The sequence below is a fragment of the Coturnix japonica genome, chromosome 1 (assembly GCF_054131305.1).
Source record: "Coturnix japonica strain WE chromosome 1, WE-NBRP24, whole genome shotgun sequence".
NCBI lineage: Eukaryota > Metazoa > Chordata > Aves > Galliformes > Phasianidae > Coturnix > Coturnix japonica.
Window position 1 is genome coordinate 77,421,239 of NC_140663.1, and position 16,925 is coordinate 77,438,163.

At 39.6% G+C, this 16,925-nt stretch overlaps 2 protein-coding genes across 4 annotated transcripts in view; one reads left to right on the forward strand and one right to left on the reverse strand.

Annotated features, from left to right (window-relative positions):
- CMSS1 (cms1 ribosomal small subunit homolog) overlaps positions 1–16,925 on the reverse strand; it is a 206,304-nt gene that overhangs the window by 106,777 nt on the left and 82,602 nt on the right. The window lies entirely within an intron of this gene.
- Positions 1–16,925, forward strand: part of FILIP1L (filamin A interacting protein 1 like) — a 177,759-nt gene that overhangs the window by 80,295 nt on the left and 80,539 nt on the right. The window contains exon 3 of one of the 3 annotated variants that reach the window (XM_085525307.1): positions 4,254–4,341. The exons of the other annotated variants lie outside the window; for them this stretch is intronic. The gene's annotated coding sequence lies outside the window, so the exon portion shown is untranslated. The remainder of the gene's footprint in view (positions 1–4,253; positions 4,342–16,925) is intronic. 3 annotated transcript variants of the gene reach the window in all.

A 16,925-nucleotide genomic window follows, 5' to 3' on the forward strand; every position in this document is an offset into this window, starting at 1 on the left:
CTCCTTAGTCTTTGACTTACTTCATTGGCTGCATTGGAGCTACTGATACCTACACACATCAGCTCATTTTAAAATGGATAACTATTTTGTTCTTGCTGATTATTCATGGCATCTCTTTCTCAATATTAAAAGTAATACAAGAAATACTAATTTTATTGCTCAAATATTAAGACAATTCATCAAAATATTAGTGGAATATGAGATAACATCAAAGAAAATACAACATGCTACACAATATGGAAAGCCTCTCTGTTGTGCCATGACTGTAGGACTCAATCTATCTTAAAACTGAAATCAAGATGTTCTGAAGGTTTTCTCAATGTACATAAATGGATATATCCCTTTCCAAGTCAACATTATCTTTCCATATATCTTTCTATATATCTTTCAAGTCAATGTTGAGTCAAGCACACAACTGTTTTGCTCCTGATAGATGTTCAATATCATGTGAAGAAAAATGCCAGTAATCTTCAATCTGAAATAGGCAGTGGTCTGTTTCATAGCTATTCCCTTTCTCAACAGTTTTTTGAAGGACGGTTTAAGACTATGTAGGCAACAAACAGTGAAAAATCGCTCGGAAGAGTCCCTGCGTAGATAAACAGGGTGTGCCAGAAACCGTAGGTTGGTGAGCGTCATGTTTGTGCCTCATTCAGCAAAGGTGTTAAGAATGGTTTCACAAGACAGGATTTGGGTAGGGGTGTGTGCGACTGCTTCATTCTTTCTTAATTTAAGACTTACCGGAATGAAGAAAAAGATTAAGGGAGACAATGCCAACAGCTTAATGCATATTCTATGGAATATGCACTGTATATACGTTCTAGTCTATATGAGTGCTCTGGGGAAACCTGCCCTCTGATAAACCACGATTTTCATTTTCAGGTGCCCTGCAGAATATAAACCAGGATCAGAATTTGTTAAGCCTAATCTAGAGGTGCCTTTCAAAACAAACCCTTTTCAGACACATCTAGCAAACAGACCCCTTCCCACCCTACATCCAAAGCCTTATCTTCAGTAACAACAAAGTCCTTCCCTAATGAAGGCTTTAATGATATCTTCCAAACCTGCCAATAATTTGCATTACGTACTACACCTAAGAATTTTAAACTGACCTCTGCCCCCTTCGAGGAAGTCATTAGTCTGCTCCAAATGACCCATACACTGTGCAGAAAGCCAGAGCTCCCAGAACTTCTCTCCAATGCATAATTTATCTGTCCCATGGGGCGAGGCTGTGTGTGCCTCTATGCACACTCAGAAGGGTGAAGAGAGCTTTTCACATTCTTGAGTGTCTCACACATGGTCCTTCCAGGCCTTTCCCTTCTCTGTGGCACTGCTTCTTTCCACAACCACGTCTCAACATGGGGTCTCAGAATTTGACTTACAGCTTAGATGTAGCATTTGTTTGCTTGCATGATAGACTCTCATGGGCATTCACATGCACTTCACTAGCACAGGCTCTAGAAAGGCATGTAGGAGGAATGAGCACAACCCACTTAACACTGGACACACACTCCTGCCTGACTTCTGGCATCGGAGCATGCATTACGAAAAGGGCACACAGACTATAATGTGCAAAGATGAGCCAACACTGGAATGACTTCGGTATTTGATTGCAATCATTTAAGGGAAGGTGTGTCTGAATATCTTAAATACAGCCTCGTTCCTTCAAAACATTGCCTTACTTCAGCTACAACGAGGAAGTGGGACGTGCACAGGCCCCATATACTTCAGTACTTGAGCTTTTTACTATATATATGTAGCTCATATTCCAAGTATGCTAGTGACAGCAGTGTGTTGATATTTTGACATTTTGAGCATTTCCACATTCACATATCATTTTACACACTAAATTGTTGCTTCCAAGCCATCTATGCCAGGCCTTCTTTCACTTATCTTCATTACCCCACTAACAGCAAAGGTTAAAACATGGATTGAATAAAAATCTTAATTTGCTAGTTTCAATGATTAAAAAATAAACCAAAGTTCTACTCTCTTTGGTGACAAATATGCAGATTTTTCAAGTAGAGCAGCAAGATGTTGTCCTCCTGTACACTGCATGCACACGATGGGGCCTCTGAGAGGTATAGCAGCAACAGTTCATTCTAGATTCCTAGATTTCATTCACAGATGATGAACTCAGGTGTCAAGTATTCTATACAGTGGATAAGGAGAGAAATTCCTACAGTAATGCTCCAGGTGGGTGCCTAAACATATAGAAGAGTAGAATACTGTGACATCAAAAATGGATAGTCACAGACCTGGTGAGAATTATGAATGGAAGAGAAAAACTCATCACATCTTGGAAGGGATTGGGACATGGAACAAACCTCTCTGCAGTTGCCAGACAACACCACAAAGCCAAAAAATAAACTTGTGGCAAGCCATTACTCTAAGAGTGACTTAACATTGTTAAAAGCTATTTGATTGTTTGAATTAATAATCAAGTTATATGACAGTGCATCAAGTGACATTATATTATCATATTATGACCTAAGTATCTGTGAAAGCTATGTAAGAAAGTTTCCTTTCTTCCTTCTTAACAAGTACAGTGATTTGTGTCTAATACTGCCTTACACTGCTTGCTCTGGCTAAAGACAAAAATATATCATAAAATATCTAACAGTGCTGTACTGACAAGTAGAATTTTTTCTTTTCTTCTTCAAAGCAGACACAAGGAATTTCCTTATAGTCATATTGTTGTTAGTCAAAAGAAAACAAGCAATCAAAAAAACACAAAGTCATGTAGAAAGGCTGATGAACTGACATCCTTTCCCATACGTTACATTGCTGGATGCCTTTGCAAGGTGCATATTTATACAGCCCTTCACAGAAGCTTTCTTAATAGCATTATTCTCACCAGCAGTTCATAAAAAAGGGATGTGTCAGCCTTCATCTTTTTTTTTATCTCTCTCCTGTAATTTCTTCAATAACCACTCAGCAATAAAAGTTCCTCAAAATGTTTGCCCTGGTTGACTTTACAGCCTCACTTCTGTGGTTCAGAAGTTAATGAGCTTAAACCATAATGCCATCACAGATGTAAAGTCTTGCATCTGTAAAGTTACAAAGGAAAAATGCATAAAACTGAAGTAAGAATATCGGACATCTATAATCTAAAAAAACTCCTGAATGCTTTTATTATTAAGAGCTATTATTAAAACTGTTATGGTACTTGTTGCCTTATACGGTACTTCTTCCTTTACAGCTTTACAGAAAAGTGATTAAATGGCATATTATCTGGAAAACAATATAAAGATATTACTGGAAATGACCTGACATTGACACAGTAGAGGAAACAGTTCATCACATCAGTAAAGCAGAGAAAAACTGACACAGCCTGGTAGAAATTCAGAAATCTAAGAGTTCAAGAAGTTATCCAGAACTCATGAGCTAAAGCAGATTAACTGGTACCTTCTCTGTCTACTCTATCATTACCCATCAGATGATTTAATACTAGAAATACATTAAGTGGCTTTCACTCTTGGCATTAACTTTCAAAAACAATGAGTAAATTTAAAGCATAATCCAGTTTGAAACAAGTCTTGAGCTTATGTTAAGTGAGCTGTTACTAGCAAATAGAAAAAAAATTGGCTTCCTGTCTCCAAGTACTCCCACTTTCCTTCCTTTTCTCTTCTGTTAAGTCCTTGGAACATCATCTATAAATGCAGATTACATTCATTCTACTCTTCAGCATACAACAGAATCAAGTTCAGTTTCACTGAGGTCTTTCCGGGGCCTGCCTTCAGTTCATATTGTGCTTTAACTGAGTTACACGGCCACATCTCCATGAATAAGATGGTTACTTGCATATAATTCAACATCAATACTGTGGTATTCTTTCCACTCCTGTTTCTGCCTGGCTATGGGATAGACTCTGATAAAGATGGCTACAACAGTGACCTAACTCCATGACCACTGAACTCCCAAATGCGTAGAACTTAAGTCAACAATTTGTTCTCTCCCTGTCACAGTAAAGGAATATTTTTGAAACTAAAGAAGAATACAGAAGCAAGCATTGAGGGAACAAGTCTTTGAATTAACAAAAGTCAGAGATTAAATAGCAGCAATTGATATTACTATTATTACAGGCATGCGTCAGCCTTCAAAGAACTAAGTCAGAAGAGCATACTATAAGTGCATAACTTTGGCAGTATCCTTACTGGATCTCATCTATTTACTTATGTTTGATAAAAGCAATATTTACTTACGCTTTAAAAAATAATAATAATAATTACATTGACTTCTACATTTCATTACAGATTCATATTACAAAAGAGACGATTCTGGACACAACAAAGGAAATTTAGGGAAATATCCCTAACTATCAAGACAAAGAGATCTGTACTGGTAGGACTTATTTATTTATTCATTTACTTATGCACGTTTTTAAGTGGGTGCAATGAGGGTTGAAAAAAAAAACAAGCTAATTTCTCATGTTCGTTTTTAGATAAGATGAAAATAATCTGGAAAACTGGGTACTTTTCCCAGGTAATTTTGTAGACTATTAATATCTTGTAACCAAATCCTCCTTATGTTTAAAAAAGTAAGCTTGCATAGGCAGCTATCTCATTACTTTAAAAACAGAGAGTGGATAACTTGTCTGCTTTTGCCATTTGTACACTAGAACAACAAACAGTGTTATTTTGGACAGAAAAAAAATGTTTCTGAAAACACATTCCAGAATTTTACTGTTCTCTTTGAATTAATATGGATCTTACAATAAGTGGCCCTTTGAGAGCGCACATTTCTGATGCCTCTGTATGAAACACAGCTTCCTGCAACACCTCCCGTCTTGCACCTGTTTTTGGATATTATCACTGTTGTTTGACAAGAGTGAGGTAAGCTAGAATTGTAGGGATACTTTACAGCATTTCTTTGGGACTCCAAAGTCCTTAACTCATTCACTTCCTCATCAGAACAGACTTCACAGTCTTACAGGAACACCACAGTAACAATGACATTTCAGGGTGCATGAGATGCCTTCCATAGAACAATCTCCAGGTGCTTAACTGAGGGAAATAAAAGACCGAGCTTTTCAGGTAAGCAAAAATGGAAAAGAACATGAACAAGCCTCATTACATAAAATGGAGAAGTGATACCACCTTTGTAGGTATCATTAGACATTATATTGAGAACAGCAGAGAGAGAGAGAGATGGGTTTAAAGCAGTAAGGTTTATCAGCATCATTCCACTGAGATCCACTTGGCTGGCTCTCAGCAAATGAAATTGTACAGCTGGTCAACATGACCAGTAAAGCTCAACTAAGCCTGTTTTAGTGGGAAAACATACTCTGAGTTAAAGCAGAGCTTAGAGATAATGTGCTTATAACTTCCATCCCAAACAGCATCACAAAACCTCCTGACGTTTTAAAGCAGGCTTTCTCAAGTCAGGAGGGCCGTTATGAAGCATTTTAACTTGTTCATGAAATGGTGGTCCCATAATCGCTAGCAATAGCTGAGTGAATGAATGAATCTTTCAATGTATGAGATTGACTTGTATCAAACATGCCCATATTTTCATTAAATCAGCAAGAAAGAATGTTCAGGTTACCACTTTGTCCTACCACATTCACTGTTGTAGGACAAAGGCAGAAAGAGAGCAGCACCACAGAGTGTGAAGATGTTTTAATAAGCCTGCTATGAGACCAATGAGAAACAAACAGCATGATTATGCTGCACCAGTGTTCTGGTAACGTGATTTCCACATCTCCTTACTTCCCTTTATCACAATGCCTTCATGTGAGTCATGTTCATCTTCTAAGTTTTTGTCAAGCAGACCTCGTATACAACTTATTTCAAGGATACTATGATGCGTCTGTGATTTAAATCATTATTTGCTTACAATATTAGGGTTGGAAGAGTTCTAACAGAGAGGTGTTCCTCCTCAGGCTGTGTACCATTCATACTTCACAAGGGTTTGGCAGCCAGCAACTCAGTTAATCTATTATTGCACTGCAACACTTCAGGGTGCAGGCCAGATCCAACAAGGCATTTACAAACTCACCTTGGAAAAAAAAGAAAGAAGAAAGGAAAAAAAAGTCTTTCCCCAAAGTCACCTTGTCTTGCAAAAGCACTCAAATGCCTTTGGCTGCTTCTGTCCCCACCTGGGCTAGGGCGTATACAGACGCAGTGCATGTGTGTGCAGGTCTGCAGGGCTGCCCTCTCTGCTCCTTTCCAAACAGCAGCTTTTCAAAAGGCAGCTGCCACAGTGCACCTTATTGTACATAGAAAGCTAAAGGCTGATACGAGAAGGGAGCCAACACAGAAGAAATTAACTCAGTTGTGCCCCCAGCAAAAGCAAACAAAATACAATAACAAATGAGAATGTTAGAGATTTCCAGATTTCACTGGGTTCAAGAGTCAAATGACAGCCTCCTAATGTTGTGTGAAGTTGTCTTGCAATAAACATTATGCTGCTCTCAACTAAACAGATTGTTCGTCACAACCTAGGATCAATACTGCAGGCAGAAGAACTCTGGGTCCACTTCCCCTCTTTCTGACCAAAAAAGGGAGTTCCTTTATAAAACCCCATGATTCTGTGGTTACCACACAGTTATGGACAACTGACAGAAGTGGCCTGAAAGTCCATCTCAGTGTAACAGAAGTTGGATGAGTCAAGTTTGGCTTGATTTCTCCCAAGCCTTGAACAAAATCATCAGGATGAATGCAGCATAAACTATTCTTAATGAGCTAAGGGCACACTGACAATTAGTGAGATGGCTAAGACATGCTTCATTTAAGCTGATAATTATCATGTAGCACCACAGTAACAGGAGTGGTATGTTTTTATGTGTTGCTTTGTTGTTTTCTTTACTTTTTGGATAGTCTCTAAAATAATTTAGCGCTGGGAAGAGACAGATGGACTCAAGGAAGGCAAAGCTGTTGATCCTAACAAAGGATCTGCAAATCACTTAGTTATTAAATACATAAGGAACCCTGTATTTGGCCATTTCTGGCATCTCACCTGGTTTGGCATCTCTGCCACAAGAAGCTACGTGAGTTAAGACAACTGAGCTAAGAACCAGGAAAAAATGATATTTCTAGCTAAATGGGCAAAATTGCCATGTTTTGTAGACTTTGTCCAACTCCTCTCCTCTAAACTGAGAGTGATATTGCAAATCAGATTATGAAGGAGTAAGGCCCACAGACAACCTGGAAGAGCCTGCAGGTATCAGGACACAGCTCGGGATTCCAACAGCTCCTGTAAAGAATTTTGAAGTTGTCAAACATCATTTCCTTGCCAAGACCCCTGAACAGGTATTACAAATTCATTTAGGAAGCAACTGTTTTAGAAGGTCAAAATCTTCCTGCCTTTCTAGCTCCAGAAATCTAGAAGCATTTGAGAACTGTACATTCACTGGTAATTCTATCTGTGCTGTTTCAGCATAAGAGACCCCTGCATAAAGCTCATGCCTTGTGGTTTCTATTAGCCTACATCCCTCTTTATAGAGCAAACAAGACTTACTAATTCTTAGGAATCAAGAAAATATGTAACCTCCCAAAGCCAAAACTGAAAACATGTACACTGTTATTTACATTTGTTTCTCAGTTGCCTCAATCCCCTATTTTTTTCCATAGCTATACTGATTAGAGGATATGTGTGTATATATATATACATGTATATATATGAAATAGAGGAGACTAATTCCATGATAACAGACCAGAAACATTTGGGGTTTTGAACCAATGACAAAAACTACAATACTCTTGAAGGCTCTTCAAACAGTACAAATCAATGTTGTCTTGTGTTCTGTACGCACTGGCCCCTACCTCTTGAGATACATACAACTCATTCTTCAGGGACAAATTCTCTTTGCTGAAATGGGGAAAAACTGTCCAATCAGCAGCTTAAATTATGTTTTTTTCCTTCCACTGTTGAATCAGAGACTTTATCTTAATATAGCTTAAAGTGTCTGAATAATTCTGTAGGCTATAATGGACCTTTTCATGGGGCTATCACAGGGTTTATGCAAAAGCACCTCAACAGTAAAGAGAAGAGGCATCAGGGATAGAGGAATGAAGGAAACAACACTGGAAGATGTAAGAGACACCAGCTCTGTGCAGGGAATAGGTCTGAGGGAAACAAAAAAGAATGTGGAAAAGACATCCTAGCAGCTACAGCTACTTCACTTAACCACGCAGGTTGGCTTACAATGTTCACAGCACCCTTCTGCAGAAAGCATCCCAATGCCCACCTTAAAACACTTGTAATTTGAAGCATGTAAATGTTCACCATTTCAAACTGTTAAACAAAACCAGAAAGAGCAGCAAGAGCGGAGCACGAATCATTTTGCCAAAGCTAACAGGCAGGCAACCCCTGACAGTCCGGGTGCAGGTTCTGTCACGGAAATCTAAGGACTGGGAAATATAAAAGAGGCTTTGGGGGAAAAACTTCACCAAATCTTATGAGGACTGCAAAATAATTTCCAAAGTAATGCAGAGGAAGTCTCATCCCTTGTGATCCTTAAAACTAGATGGAACAAAACAGTGGAAAGTAGCCCGAGGAAAAAGCCAGAACTGGCAAGTTGACAGGCTATATGGAATACATTTTTTCTTGCATCTCTGATTTCTATTAATATTTTTGTAGCTCTGGAGGCAGCAAGGTAGGAGCTTTGGTTCATACTCCTTAAATATAAGCCAAAGCCTCCCACCGTTCCACTTGGTAACACCAGCTTAACGTGCTCAAATACACACAGACTTCTGAGAATGAGTCAAGTTCCCACTCAAACATAAATTATGCCAAAAAACGCCCAAGATTATTTCAACTAATAAACACTTGGTTAAAAAACATGTCAAATCAACTTGGTCTTAACATCAATTTAATTGCCTCTTACCACAACCATTGCCTAAGCTATAGAGTGCTGCCAGAAACACCAAGAGATAAAGTAGATTGAAAACATTCTCACAGTGCTTCTCTGACTGTCATCACCCGTGTGGCTTCACAAAGCTCGTGAACCCCAAGTCTGTAAAAAGACTCTTCAGCAAAAGGGCTTATGCTGTGAAGAATCACTTCAGGGATGCTAGCTTCCTAGCTCCAAAAGCTAGAATATGGGAGAAATACTGAACAAAATTAAGCTCTTAGAGGGCAGGTCTAAGCATTACGTCCTACTATGGTAGGGATTCAAAGACCTCTCAGAATCTTGTCCTTTGATTCAGCACTGGAACTGACATTCACATAAAAGACACCTCTTCCTGAGAAATACAATACTTCAAAATATGCACAATGTTACCCCAAGTTGATACAGATGCTCTTTGTTAACATATTTATTCTCTTTATAAAACTGTGACATTTGGATTTCAGATATTTCCAAATTCCATTCCAACTCCCCTGCAGTCTTTGTATAATGGGTATTAAAAATACAACCGAGGCAAAAGAAAACAAAAGCAACAAAATCAACACAGGGGCATAATCAAAGTGCGAAGTAACTTGTGATACACTGGATTTATTAAGGGCTAGATCCCTACATTCTCTTTTCCAAATACCTGCTCTTTCCAAGATTTCCAGCATTCATGGGCCTTCACATAGAAGAGCACACCACAGCAAGCTTTCTTCCTGTGCAATAACTATGCTGATGCTAGCAGTGAACAAACACTAAATTCACTCAAAACACTTTGGAAAGAGACAGAAGTTCTTAAAGACAACCCGTTCAACTGAAAACACATGTACCCAAACATCATGTCTTGTCTCCATTTGTAACTCAAGTATTTCCCCTTCCAGAATGGTGACATGAGTTAAAATTTCACTCCCACAGTGAGATCTCTTGACGACTCATGGAAAGATGAATCACTGTTCTTCATGGAAATAATGACTTGTGACAGCTGTAACTGATGATTACATACAATATCGCGAGGCAAAGTTAGCCTGACTCCCTTCTGTAAATAATCAGTGCAACAAAATGTATTTCACTATCCGGTTTTAAAAGGTACTAGAGAAGAAGTAGCCTCACCTCTACCAAAGAATAAACACAGAAAAAAATCCAGCAGTTGAACTCCAAAACCTTCCTGCCAGGGGCCAAGACAGATGCTTGGCCAAGGAGAAAAAGTGAACATCATCAGAGTCACCTTCCTCCTAGCCTGCCCTCAGCCATGATTTAAGCTGTCTCCAGAGCAACCTGCTAAGCAATCACAACTGAACTGATCCTCCACGAATCTTCTTACTGAACTTACTGCTTCTGGCCTTTGTGTTATCCCACTGCACTACTATAGTATGAATGTGTGCTGCGCAAGGAAGTACTTGACTTTGTTTTAGTCTTGTGACTGTTTGAATGGTGTCAAATAAAGTCATGGAGTGTCTCCTGACTATCACACCATGAGAAAATGTTTATTTCCATATACTTTGTGTGTCATTCAGGATTTCTGAGCCCTAAATCAGGTGCCACATCTCCATTTTCTTTCCTATTTCAACAGTCATGGTCTGGTAGTCCCAGCAGACAAAGCACTGGTAATCCAAGTGAACTGGAGTTCTCTCAGTTCTGTGCTTAGGGACTTAACCAGCCAGCCACTGAATTCAGTGTCCTACGAAGTGTCATGGTCTCAGTCCTCACAATTTTCCCTGACAGTAAGTGTTCATAAGCATATTTTTATTTATACATGTAAATATATAAGAATGCAGCATTACTCTCAGGCTTCCAGACACTTGGTGCTGTTCACCCTGAAATACCAACATGTACAGCTTCTGTAAAATAAAGATTAAATGCCACTAATAGTGGCCACTTCCCAAAGCTGCTGTACACATCTCACCAAAGCCCCTTCCTGGCATATCCTCCATCCTCCAGCTTCTCTGCTGGGCAGCCCCACTCCCTCATGGTGCAGAGATGTGCTCCAGCACACAGTGGTGAGCATGTGCCCAGCCAGGACTGTCCATCCCACAGGGGACACTGCCAGCGGCTGGGGATCCCTCAGGAGCCAGACTGACAGGCATTACTGCTCCAGGCATGAGACAACAGCCCCAGTGCTGCCTCTGCTACACCTGACAAGCAGGGGAGGGGATGACCAGGGTCCATGTTTAGTGAGGCAGCTGCAAATTGAACAAAACTCTTTCTGACAAGTATTGTACTAGCCCCTAGGGAAGACGGCCTTAAATCTCCTCAGGGTTATGTCTTGCACAGGTGGCCTGTATAACTTCACAGGATCCTGTTCTTCTTCTTATTTTTTTTCAAAGCTTGCACACTATATTTATTACTGTAGTTCTGACTAAGCCCCCAAACTATTTTTACAGGCCCTGAACAATAGTAAGCATTTAGCATCAAGTTCAACTTGCTAAACTGAATTATATCTAGTCCAGAACCTTAAAACCCCACATCTCTGACAAATCCTGCTGATCACAGAACATAAAGGACATCAGCTGGGATACTGTTGGTTTTATGGCTATATGAAGAACGCCACAAGAATTTGCCACAAGGCTTTTTCATCATTCAGACCCTGAAGAGACGCGGTGCACTGCAATGCTCTCACAGCAACAATCTCATTCTGAACTGCAGAATGCAGATGCTTTGAGGTAAAGATGACCAGATTTCTGAATGAAGCAATCACTCTTGTCAATTTGTTTAGAGGCATTTAAGAACTAAGTCTAGGATCTAATATGTATCATCCTTCAAGTACTGATAAAACAACATTAGAATTGGAATATGCATTTCCAAAAACCTGTTTTCATTTTGCTCAAAAAAGACTGAAGATTTTATTTAACTTTCTTGGAGAGTAGAAAGGCAACTTAAAACAATTCCATTTTAATTACATTTCCTGAAACAAATTCTGATGCTTAAGCCCTGTTATTTACTGCTAGAGCATTTGCTTGCAGCCATACGCATTCTATTGATTCAGTGGTGGGTTGTTAGAGTTAGGGTAGTATGGTTAGGTTGTGGTTGGACTTGATGATCTTTAAGGTCTTTTCCAACCGGAGCAATTCTATGATTCTATAATTATATGTAAGTAAATAAACAATCTTAAATAGCTGAGTAAGTTTCAGGTCTGCATCCCTGAACTGCAAAAAAAGAAAACAGCCTGAAATTATGACAAAAACAATATCACCCATGAAAATCTTTGAGTATTAATGTATATAGTCTACCTAAGACTCACATAAGGTAAGAAAATAAAGATCAATGTATAAGATAAAACAGTTTTACTGTCATTATTACTAACACTGTTATGAGCCATGATTTACTTTACTTTTTATCATATGTAAGCATTTTTCTTCTCCCCACCCTTCAGCTCTGATACCCTATAAGCCAATCTGGACAGTCAGTATTACTTCTCATGCATCATGAAAATACCTCCCCCTCTCCCATTCCACTGATTTTTAGGGTGGATGTTACATGTTGTTTTCTTTTTTCTAGATATCCAGCAAGGAAATGACTAATGCTTAAAGTAAGGTGAAAATATCTTACTGTCACTAGAGTTGTTTCCTTCATTAACAACTACGCTTGTACTAATGCTTAATGGAAAATGCATTTACTCAGATTTATACTAGAAACAAGGGTCACAAAAACACAGTCCTCAATCCTGTAATCCAATTTTACACATGCAGCTCCACAGCCTTTAACAGGCCAAGTTGCAAGAGGGCAGCTTGCAGAAATTCACACTGTGATGATGGTTGTTTGGTATGAAATGATGCAGTACAGGTTCTCCAGTCTTTCATTTAATAGCCTTCTCTTCATTTCAACTCCACAAATGTGAGCAGGAAACATAAAGTTTTGCAGTCAGAGCAATCTTAGGATCTGTGATCATCAATCAACCAGAGCTGTTGGCACATATAGGCACAACTTACTGTTGAAGGCCTGTGTACTGTTTTAATCAGGGTGAATCCGCTCCATTGTTAACACTTCGAGATACTTGTTCACTTACTCAAAATGGAATTGTTTGGAATAAAGTGCTAAGAAAAAATTATCCTCATAGATTAAGAACATAAATACTATTAATGCATAGGAATGTGTGATCATGAGGCCCACACTCACTGTGGGTAAGAAGGAACACCTTTACAACTAATCAACAGTGATTCAGAAATCATATGGGGCTACTTTGGAATTATTATTATTATTTTATTTTTTTGATTGCTAAGCAAACGTTCACAAACAAACTTATATATATGAAGTTTGAATAGGAAGTGTATTTTTTTCATATATGCTTATCAGAGAGACGTGTTCTTGTGTAACGCTGAGTTTGGAGGATATGCTCAGATGTGGTACACAGCTATTTTCATAAGTGGCATTAATTTCCTGACATGACTTATAACAAATTAGCACTGTTGACATGCAGAAGAGGCACAGTACTCCCAGGAGCTAAATATTAGCTTCAGATAAAATAATGTCAGAGAAGCCTTACTAAACAGCAGCTCTAAGGAGGCCCTGTGTGCCCGCAGGATATGACTCACTACTTTGCTAGGAAGGACTTGCATGTAAATGCAAATATTGATAGTTACATGCTCATGCCTTTCTCAACACACCTAAGAAATTGCATACCTGGCCACCGCTGCCAAGAAGATACCACTAGGAGAACCTAACGTGGCTGCAGCTGAGACCAAAACAAGCTGCTCACTGACAGATCACCCCACTGATGGTGCATGCTGCTCAGGCAGTGCTTCCCTCCAAAATCTTCCTGTGATCATTGCAATGCTGAACACCATCAGCAGAAAGGCCTCTTTTGCTGCACTTGAATCTTACCTTGCCTCCATCCTGTTCCATCACAGCCTGTCACCATCATGGTGAACAGGCTGGTGAGCTCCCTGTGAGTCCCTCTGGTGCCAGCAGCCAGGGAAATGACCTCCAGCTGAGCAGATGGCAACTGGTGCTGGGGGTTGTCAAGGCTTGGTCTATGAAGACTGGGATATCAAGATTTTGTTTTTATGGTAGATTTGATTACCATAATTTCAAATAGATAAGCAGTTATTCAGTGGCCTATACAGGGGTATGGACTATCCTCCTGCACCTAGGCTGCAGACCGCCCTTAGACCTTCTGCAAACATCACAACCTTTTAAAATGCCCACACATCCCTTCACGCCTGGAAAATCCCTTTCCTCAGCTCCCGTTGAAAACTGGCCCAGAAGCTGGCCAGAGCCGTATTTGATTTGAACAAGTGGAAAAACAAAGAAAGGAACAAAGGACAGCATGTGCTCTGTGACACCTCTCCAGCCTGCCCTGCTCTGGCCCTGCTCCAGAGGGCTCACGGTATAACCAAACCCAGGAGAAGTCCCAGCTGTGGACAGAAAGCAGCTGCTTTTGAGCATGAAGCTCGTTCAGTGGAACTGTGGCGTCCTTACGGAGCAATGAGAAGAATATACATATTTTCTCCATCTGCTCCATGCCAAAGCACAGCATATGGCCTCAGGACAAAATTTCAAGCAAGGAGGGGAAAAAGAAGGTAGTTAGGGACACACAGGAGGTCCATCTACTTCACTTACTGAACTTCATTCCAATTCCTTTTTTCTATGTGGAGGCAATTTAACTTTATAACTTTTAAGAAACTTCCTATTAGAAAGCTGTGGTTTCCAGTGCATTTTTATTGCATTTTCCAAGGTTGCGTCATCAGAGTAGAGTATATTCCTATGGGAGCTGAATGTCCCAAACCGTAAGCCGTTACAATAATGAATGTCATGGCTAGTAAAATCTGTAATCTGAACACATACAAAAATCAATTTCACTCCGTTCACTTACTTTTCAAACTCTCTGCTTTTCACTTTTTCCTGGCAAATGCACATAGCCGCAGTCACCAATTAATAAGAACAATAAAAAAATATATATATAAGCCATCACTCAAAGTCATAATTTTACTTTGGCTTACTTCAGGCAATATCAAACTCAATGAAACGTTCTTCAAAAACATAAAACCAACTACAAAGCCGACTTGAGAATCTACCTGGCAGCTCACGTTTCCTTTGCTTTCAGTTGCGTGCAGATTATTAAGAGAATCCTGCTGCCACAAAATGAGCAGATTGGACCAGAATGAACCAGAATAAAAACAACAACAAAAACCCAGTAAAAGTCAACAAAAACAAAAGAAAAAAAGCCTCCAAAACAACTAAAAACACAAATCCAAATTCTAGTTGTAAAGAGATACTTGATTCAAAAGATCAACACAGCAGCAGGTTCATCTTTAAGTTAATTCTAGCAACAAAAGCATTCTCAAAACTTGTCAAGAGCTACAGTAGCCTGCAGCCTTGGAGTGCTCATGAAAGTCACAACGTGCCATCAGTCCTCACAAGCTCAGTGACAGCACAAGAGAGTAGCAGTGGGACAGGGTGGCAGAGATATGGGGCACTGTTCATCAGTGTTTCTAGCCCCGAGGCAAGAAGAGAACTGGAGCTACTGACAAAGCAACAGCTTCTCTAAGTATTTTCCACTACCAGATAGCACACAAAGCATTGCTCTGATGTAGAGAAGATGCAGTTTAGGAAGTCAAGCAGGTATTACAAAAAAAAAAAAAAAAAAAAAAAGTAAGGAAATCGTAGAATCATAGAATCACCAAGGTTGAAAATGACCTAAAAGATCATCCAGTCCAATCGTCTAAAAGTAGTATGGGAAGAACAAAAGTCAAATTGTTGCCCTGAAAGCTGTCTAAAGGTGGGAAATTCCAGATAAGCAAGAGGTACACAAACTTTCAATGTCTGGTTAATATAAATTCTGTATCACTTAGGTGCGGAAACAGACAATGAAAAATTAGGGCAAACCAAACTTAATACAAACAAAACCCCAAAATAATCAAGTACACAATTTCTTTGAAGCCTTGAAAGCCACATCTGGACAGTTCACATAATCGCGATAGGCACCAAAGCAGATAAAATTCTGTATTAAAAACGTCAATCCATTAGCACTTATACTGAATTAGTGAACATGTTGTGTCAAAGACAACTGTTTGAACTCGATCGTTGCACACAATACAATGGCAAAAGCAGCAGAGTTTGGTTTATTGTTTTTTGTTTTTTTTTTTAATTTATATCTTGGTAAAGTCAGAAGGCATTTGTAGATTCCCCTGCCTACTCCTTCTTCAAGCAATACTTCTGCACTTATAATAGGTTGCAAATGATCAAGTCCATGGAATAATGGAACTGATGGTCTCAGTCATCACCCCACAGACATGAGTTCACAAGAGAGGCATCCTTGCAGCTTCCTCAGACATTCATAAAGACTTTTGATCTTTCTTTGAAGGAACTTTTCTCAGGATATTTAAAAGCCTGTGGCTTATTTTCATGTGTGGAGAACAGCAATACTGCAAGAACCCACCCACACAAAGAACTGTCTCAACAAAGCTATGATTGTCAGAAACACACTAAAAGAAAATTAACATATACTGACTTTGAAGGTATAGTCCTGGTAGTACTCACTGTGTTATCTAGAGCCCATTGCATGGGTTCCATGCAAATACCAAGATCAAAAATGACTAAAATGGAACTGAAGATGGCTTCTCCTTTTGCCCAGAGAGGTTGCGGATGCTCCATCCCTGGAGGTGTTCAAGACCATGTAGCAAGTGTAGTAACCAATTCCAGTGTAACCTCCCCAGGGAGGTGGTTGAGTGGCCGGCCCTGGATGTGTTTAAGAGCTGTTTGGATGTGGTGCTCAAGGATACGATCTAGGAGAAGGTTGTTAGAGTTAGGGTACTATGGTTAGGTTAGACTGTGATTGGACTGGATGATCTTCAAGGTCTTTTCTAACCTGGGTAATTCTATGATTCTATGACTGTCCAACTTGGAGGAAAATGAGAGGTTTTGGGGAGAGGCAACTATATAAAAAGTGCATATATATATATATAAAATTTGATGACACAAAAAGTCCAGGAAGACTGGAGCCAGAAGAAAGAGATGAGAGACTGCCACAGTGAGCAAAAACTGAAACGTTGGTTTCAGCCCCAGCCACAGAAGCTGATGCCTTCACCTTAGTGCCCTCCTGGGAGCTGTGCAGAGAGATGTGGGTTTGTGAATGGCAGAGAGGAGAATGCTGAAGATG